The sequence below is a fragment of the Xenopus laevis genome, chromosome 7L, assembly GCF_017654675.1.
Source record: "Xenopus laevis strain J_2021 chromosome 7L, Xenopus_laevis_v10.1, whole genome shotgun sequence".
Taxonomy (NCBI): Eukaryota; Metazoa; Chordata; class Amphibia; order Anura; family Pipidae; genus Xenopus; species Xenopus laevis.
Window position 1 is genome coordinate 119,901,889 of NC_054383.1, and position 8,458 is coordinate 119,910,346.

Below are 8,458 nucleotides of genomic sequence, written 5' to 3' on the forward strand. Positions count from 1 at the left end.
GTACATGTGGGCCCAAGGATATTTTACAGCACTATAAAAATATAAAAAGAGGTCCCTTTATTAATGTGAATTTGTATTATTGTCTGCTTAAATATTCCTCACTTGTATTGAAGCAGGGAATGAATGTGTTGCAGTATCTATTAAAATGACCGGCAGTAAGTGTGAGTGCAGTGGATCAATCATGTCTCTGCCTTGTGATTCTTTACTGACCTTGTTGTTTTCTGTGATGAGAATACCAGACAACTAACAAAGATGCATTTCCTAGGATATCCCCTTAGGCCCATGGAACTCTGAGCAGTGGTGCTATTAGGAAAACCACATATTGCCAGAAAAGACTGCTTCTGCTTCACGTACATGAGAAGTTTTGACCAAGCTTTGACCACCAGCGCGATCTTTGCAAAGAACTCCAAGGTAATCAGAACACCTTAGTTAAAGTCACTTGCCATTGTCCCCGGTGCAAATGCAAGAACACTTAAAGGAGAAGGAAAGGCTTTGTACACTTGGGGTGCAAAATGTTAGGCACCCCCAAGTGATTGTATTTACTTACCTGAAACCCTGGGCCGGTCCTCCTATCAGCAGAAAACTCCAACGGCCTGGGTGCAGCACCACAGAGCCATCCTCTTCCGGCTTCTTCTGTCTTCAAATTTCCCGGGGCAAATGCATGCGCAGTTGAACGAAATAGCCGACTTTTTAGTTAAAGTTCTGCTTTTCGTTCTACTGAGCATGCACAGCCCCTTGAGGGAAAGAAGAAGCCGGAAGAGGATCGCTCTGTGGTGCTCACTGGTATATCCCCGGGCCGGTGCAGTTTTCTGCTGATAGGAGATAGGGTTTCAGCTAAGTCAATACAATCACTTGGGGGGTGCCTAACATTTGGCACCCCAAGTACTGCAAGCCTTTCCTTCTCCTTTAAAGGGGGTTTTCACCTTCCAAACACTTTTTCAGTTCAATTGTTTTCAGAATTAAAGACTTTTTTCAATCACCTTCCTTTTTTTATCGTTTTTTCCAAAATCTAAGTTTAAAGTGTAATGTCACTGTCTCTGCTGTTTCAGTCTGGCAGCTCAGTAATTCGGGTGCAGGCTCTATTTTGCACCATGTAGTCAGGGGTGCTTCGCCAATGAGGCGAGTTGAGGCTGTTGCCTCAGGCGGCAGTGCCCCACTAGGTACCAGGGGCAGCAAAAATGCAGCTCCTGGTAATTTAAGAGCGAATTTCCGGGGAAGGGGGGGCAGCAGCAACTGCTGCTGCCTCAGCCGGCGGAGGGGCCAGGATCGCCCCTGCATGTAGTTGATCCATTTCTCAGCACCATCTCTGGAGTATTAGCAACTATTGTATCAATTCTAACAGCTGCCTTTAATGAAACTCAGGGATTCTGCTCAGCAGGGACAAAGATAAGAAATGTATCAACTAAGGGGGTTATTTATTAAAGTCTGAATGCCAAAAACTCAAAAAAATTTAGTTTTTTTTTAACTATAAAATCTGAATTTTTAGTGGAAAAAAACTTGAATGTTTCAATTACTTTCCATTCTGCACTTCCTAGATGTCTCCTCCCATTTCCCCTCAATCTTCAACATCTAATTTAGTAGCCAGTGCAATGGACATGGGCATCAGGTGCCCCATTTTGGCTCATAGACAAGACTTTGACATGATATAAAGTTTGCCTTAATAACTGTGTTCACAAAATGGCTGCTGCCTGGTTGATGTGATTGTGAATTCCAAGATCAAAAGAAACAAGATTGAAATAATTTATATATTGAAAGTGATGTTTATTTTGCTTGTCTAACATCATAAAATCGGATTTCGAATTGTTTCTTAGGGTGACAGGTCCCCTTTAAAAATGCTGGTTGCGGGTTTCAAAATTGGTTGTGCTAGGTGCAGAGTTCAGTCAGCCCTGTGCTTAAAGGAGAACTAAACCCTAAAGTTAAAATACCCATACACCCTACCCTACATAGACCCCTTCCCAGAGACGTAACTAGAGGGGGGCGGGCCCTGGCGCAAGATGTGCAGCCGGGCCCCGCCCCCCTCCGTACGGCCGGAAACGGCCGCATTTATGGCCGCATTTCACATTTACGAGTGGTGTGCAAGCTCGGGGGGCCCGAGGCGGTGCGGGCCCTGGCCCAATCGCTCCCCCAGTAGTTACGCCACTGCCCCTTCCCTCCTCAACCCCAGCCTAGCTGCCACCCTGAGCAAATGCCCCAATGTCATTACTTACCTTTCCGTGCAGATTCTGTTCAGCGCAGTTCACGGACGCCATCTTAAGCCGCTTCGGTAATATTCATGAGTTTCGGTGCATGCGCATTTGTTGTGAAACAGAAAATTGCTCCAGCTGCTCATGCGCCGCTACGCCGATCTGATTTTGAAGATTACCGAAGAGGAGAAGATGGTTACTGTGAACTCTGGACAGAATCTGCACGGAAGGGTAAGTAAAGACTTAGGGGCATTTGCCCGGTGTAGCAGCTAGGCTGGGGAGAGGGAGGGGATCTATGTAGGGTAGGGGGGAGGTTTAGTTCTCCTTTAATGTAAGGCAAACAGCAAGTACAGGACTTTGTAGAACCTTCTGCCCATTGGCACTTCCAGCTTCCACATCTGAATAACATGCTTGGTCACCCATGTACTGCCCTTAGCCACCCCTATAGAATGCATATTTGTCAGATGCAGAGACCAGTGTATTCATAGGAATGAAGCATGCAACTGTACCTCTTTTCACCCAATTTGCTCCTTGCTTCTTAAGTTAGGCCTAGTGTGTATGGTGGCCTTAAAATAAGGTTGCTTAACTTAGCTGCCCCTTTGGCGGCTCAAACTGTGAATGGAGGGGACTTATACACATAACATAATGGCAATGCACTGTTTCAGCATGTTTTGATGCATTGCATGCAATGTGCAATATACAGGGCACACAGATTCACAGGGGGAGGTAACACCTGCCCATAGCATGCCTCCAATAAGAATTTAAAAAAAAAATCTCTGCTATGGGGCGCTCATCATTAGTTCTGATTGACAAGAAGGTAGTGACAGACCTTATTGACCTTGTGAATGAGCATTTAATGCATACATGCCTGGGTCTACCAAATGATTCCAAAAGGTGCAAACACCTCTTTGTTCAACTAAAAGTCCTTAAGTTGTACTTGCAAGCCAGAAGACTTTTGCTTGCTCAAGCAGATTTCTCATACTAAAAGATTCCTGGAGTTTGCCAAGGGCACTCTTGCTGCACACGACCTCATTAAATAAGAGCTTAGCGTTTACTGTAGAAAAATCACACGCGCCGTGTTTTCTTGATCTAGAAACCAGTTTTCCACATATCGAATATAGAATGCCGGTTCAGTATACACAGCTGTATGCTGGGATTTTTATCTTGTGGTTGTGTAATTCATTCAAATTGTTTCCAAATGTTGTTATTTTAATATTTTATTAAATTTTAAGCTGCCTTTTTTCCTAGAGAAATTTACATAAATGATGAACAGGTTCATAAAGTGTGTGTTAACAAGTAGACTAGAAATATTCCTGTTATATTATATACTGAATTTAATGCTCAAAACATAAATTATATTCAACCCCCCACTCATTTTTCCATACTAAAAGACTAATTAATTAATGCAACTAATAACACCTTAAATTAGTAGACAACTGCCAGTTTTGCTTATTGAATTAAGCCTTGGTGATTTATTGCTCATGTGAGACAACGTTTCTATTTTCTCATTTGCAGATTTCATATTGAACTTAGTAAGTAGCCTCAGCAATAATGCAGAGCTGTCTTGCCTTGCAGAACTAGTCTTGGCACCATTAGCAATACTGGACTTTGCCTTTATGTGGCCTCACAGCCAAAAAAATCAGAGCTCCGCCAGGTCTTGTGCCAATCCCATAATTCAATGGGTCTAACACTTTGCAATGGAATCTGAAATGGGTTTAAATTCCTATATATGGAGTGCAGGGAGAGATATAAGAAGCATGTTTTCTAAGGTCTACATCAGAGTTCCCAAACCTTTTTTATTTTTTTACCTATGAGCCACCTTTAAATGTAAAAACAGTTGTGGAGCAACATGAGCATGAAAAAAGTCCCTGGGGTACAACATAAACTCTGAGATTAGCCCGTATGTGGACTGGCAGCCTACAGGAGGTTCTGTTTTGGCATTTTTTTATGCAACCAAAACTTGCCTCCAAGCCTGGAATTCAAAAAGAAGCACCTGCTTTGAGGCCACTGGGAGCAACATCCAAGGTATTGGGGAGCAAAAAGTTGCTCTTGAGCCACTGGTTGGGGATCACTGGTCTCCACCATAGCTGACAGCTCCAGAGAGCAGGGATATCCAACTATGGAAATCTAGGCTCAGGTTGACCAAGACAGTTGAAGAGTTTGAGCGAGTCTAGGAAACTGATAGAGGCCAAGACAAGGCAGAGACCAAGACTAGTAGCAAGGTTAGCAATAAGGAGAGCAGTAGCAAGAAAATGTGGGCATAGGGAAAATACTGCATTGGCTGTAGCTGCTGTCCTCTTCTCATTGGGCTGAGGTTCTAAATAATCCTCTCTACCTTACTTGGTCCAATGCTGGATGACCAAAGATCCACTTATTTGCTGACCTCATCAACAGTATATGCCTTTATTAAAGAAACTCAAGCCAACCTGTCAGAGGTTTACTTTCATTACCCTACGAGCCCTGAAAAAAATGAAATAACGATTGGTCAATATATTGTATAGGGCTGAGGCAGCCCTGGTTTCCACACAACCTTCATATAAACAAACTGTAATTGGCAATTGTTAAAAGCTTCCTAAATTCTCGGCAATATTCCCAGAGTTCATAGTATCCTAATTTCTCAGCCAGGTTATGATTATTTTATTATAATACTTTTGACATATTGTGACCTCATTAAAAACAGGAAATATTTTCCCAGCGAACATAGACTGGCTTTTCTGTACTTGCGTATAGTACTTGCACTGCCTCCTTTCAGTAATAAACTCTTCTTTAGAATGTGGTTTATAAAAGCTCCCCCAACTGGGGGTTACCATGATAAAATACAAAAGGAATAAAACAAAGTTGAGGAATGTGATGTGAAGTAGAGCATTTGTCAACATTTTATTGACTTTTTTAATTTCCGCAGATAAAGAAAATCAATAACTCACTTCCATTTAATATTATCATTCCATTGAGAAGGGATGGTCCAGTCAATAAAACTGATTTTTTAGAAAGATCACTGCAGACATTTTGGTTGCCAGGTCTCAGTAAGGAGAGGAGAAGAAGCATCATGGGGGATCAGAACTGCAACTGATGGCAAATGTAATCTTTGCATAGAAGGGAATGAGGACATAATAAGTGCTCAATGGCATTTAATAGGCTTATATTAAGCCTACCAGAACGGCCCCAATGGCAGTCACATGCAAATGTCCCCTGATGCAGTTGTCTTTTTTTCCAGAGTAAATGTTGACATCACTGCACCGTTTTAGGGTAATAAGGGTGGGATAAGATACTTAAATACATTGAAAATTAAATACCATGAGTTTGTGCCTGCATGGTTTTATGTGTAATAAATCTTGCCAGACTATGTAATTGCCTTCTATGAGAAGGTGAGCAGAAACCTAGACTTTGGGATGGCAGTGGATGTGATTTACTTAGACTTTGTTAAAGCATCTGATACAGTGCCATGCAGAAAGTTAAGGGTTAAATTAAGGAATAGTGATCTGGGACCCAATATTTGTATTTTTGATTGTGAACTGGTTGAACAAATTACAAAAATTGGTGGTGAATATTTTTAATTTTTTAGTTGGACACGTGTTGTTAGTGGGGTATTGCAGTGGTCTCTCCTTGACCCTTTGCTCAACTTGCTTATTAATGACCTGGAGGTGGTTACTGAAAGTACAGTTTCTATTTTTGCTGATGATACTAAATTGTGCAAAACTATGCAAGAGGCCGACCATTTTGCAGAGTGATTTGACTAAATTGGAGAACTGGGCAAATGAGGTTCAATGCTGATATTGCAAGGTTATGCACTGTGGTAGAAATAATATAAATATAAGTCATACACTATTAATAGTGTTTGTGGCATCCTTGATTAAGAAGGAGCTGGGGATTTCTGTGGATACATGCTGTGTAACTCTAGGCAATGTCACTCAGAGGCTATTAAAGCAAACCAAGTTCTGTCTTGTATTAAAGATGCATTAACTCATTGGTTAAAAACATAATTTTGCCTCTTTATAAGTTCCTGGTAAGGTCTAACTTTGAGTATGCAGTGCAGTTCTGGGCTCCAGTCCTTAAGAGGGATATTAATGATCTGGAGAGAGTGCAGAGATGTGCTACTACAGTATATTGGTAAGAGGAATGGAAGAATTATAATATGAGAAAGACTCTTAGGGGTATATTTATCAAAGAGTGAAGTTAATAGTGAAGTTCCGCCACTAGAGTGAAATTCTGCCACTCTCCATTCATTTCTATGGGATTTTTATAGGCGTATTTATCAAAGGGTGAACTTTCACTTTCACCCATTGATAAATACGCCTTTCAAAATTCGATAGAAATGAATTGAGAGCTGCGGAATGTCACTCTAGTGGCGGAACTTCACTCTTTGATAAATTTACCCCTTAAGGTTGGGGTTGGTTTTACTCTGGAGAAAAGGTGCTTTCCATGATTACATTAGAGGACATTATAGACAGATAGCAAAAAATCTATCTTCTCTCCCTTAGAAAACAGAGGCACCACCTTTAGACTTAAAGCTTTAGGCTTAAATGATTCTTTACATCCAAAGCTCTTGGTTTAGTAGCACAAATACAGCTATAAATTCAGAGCCTTATAACCTAACTTGCAGTCAGACAGTTTCTATCTGGTTAGATCTTATCAGTGCTTTATATGGGAGAAGGCCTCCGCTATTGTAGCAGGAGATGGTGCCCTCTTTATGAACCTGAGTGAATCATTCTGTAGGATTATTTTATCCTCGGAATACTAAAGGTTTGGTTTGGTAGTTCTGAGTGGACCCCGCTGTGTTGAATTTATCTGTACAGACTGGTGTCACTAGAATATGAGGTTATAAATTGTTCCCCGGGATTCGTTGACAAAGACAGGGACCTTATTTACACATCAAGTACAAAGTGTAAAAAAGCTATTTTGGATGCAAATTGCCATGTTTGTTACCCACTATGCAATGTTTTCATCAGGATTCCAACTTCTATGCAGGCATTCATTAAACTCAGCGTAAGATTGTAGGGTCCAGGGGGGCCCTGCTGCCTCAGGGGCCCCATAACAGACTTAGTTACGGAAAGATCCCAAGCATTTTGGATAATAGATCCTATACATGCCTTTTTAATTTGTCTAATTTTTTGGACCTGCAATAGTCTATGGATAGATGTACAGTATATACTGACATTTTAATTTTTGTTGCACTTACTGTATGTACAAAAATGGCCTTTTAGCCCTATTTTAAATATTTTTCTTATCTATGAAAAATCACCTATGGGCAAAAAAAGCAGCAGAAGGTCTCGGGGGGGGGGGGGGGCTATCTTCCGGTGCCTAACCTAAGATTCAGGTCTGTCTTTTCTGCTCTCTTGACTTGCAATCCAATTAAGATTACCCTCTCTGGCTAATACCCTAGGCACATAACTCTGCAACATTGGGAGGGGGGGAAGTGTTGGGCGGGATGCAGGTGGTGGATAAGTGGGCATCCTTGCCTTGAGCACCTGTAGCTCTCCTCTTTTTATCACTTTTGGGGGCAAATTTACTAACCTCCAAAAATTCCCCAGCAAAGGCTTCGCTCACAGCACAACACTTTGCCAGGGGTAGATTCGCCAGGACAACGCTAATTCACTAAAATCCAAAGTTGCGTCCAGGGCGCCAAATGCTGGCGAAGTTGCGCTAGCGTAACTGCGCCAAGTGAAGCAAAGTTGCGCTAGCATTTCCTAATTTCCATATGGCGAGAAGTTAAAGTTGAATGGACGTATATGTTGCAGCAAATACATTACACTTCACAAGCCCGGGAAACTATAATAAAATAGAGTTGTTATATTGCCCTACACATGAGCCCAGTGTATAGTTTATGTGCCATATGTTAGGAAATGTAGGGGGGAAGCTGGTGACCCCCAAAAAAAATTTACGCTCTTTTTCAGCCTATCACCCTGAAAAAGGAAAAGACGCCAGCGTTTTAGGTACTACTATCTACTCTATTGTACTTCTCCTGGTCTGAGGTGGCGAAGGCAAATCTGGCGCAAGTGGTAACGTTCAGTAAAATCCGCATCTTAGAGAATTTGCGTAGTTATGTCTATTTGGCAGAGAGCAAATTCGGCAGGCGTTAGGGAGCGAAGTACCGCTAGAGTCTATCTCCTTCACTAGCGAAGTTACGACAAATTTTTGCCCGCATTAGTCACTTCGCCCTATAGTAAATTTGCCCCTTAAAAACTTCCAACTGTGTAAGGGAGATGTATCCCAGTGGGAATCTGTTTCCATTCTGACTGCACAATTTGGAAAGATATAGTAGCAGACTGATGGCAGTG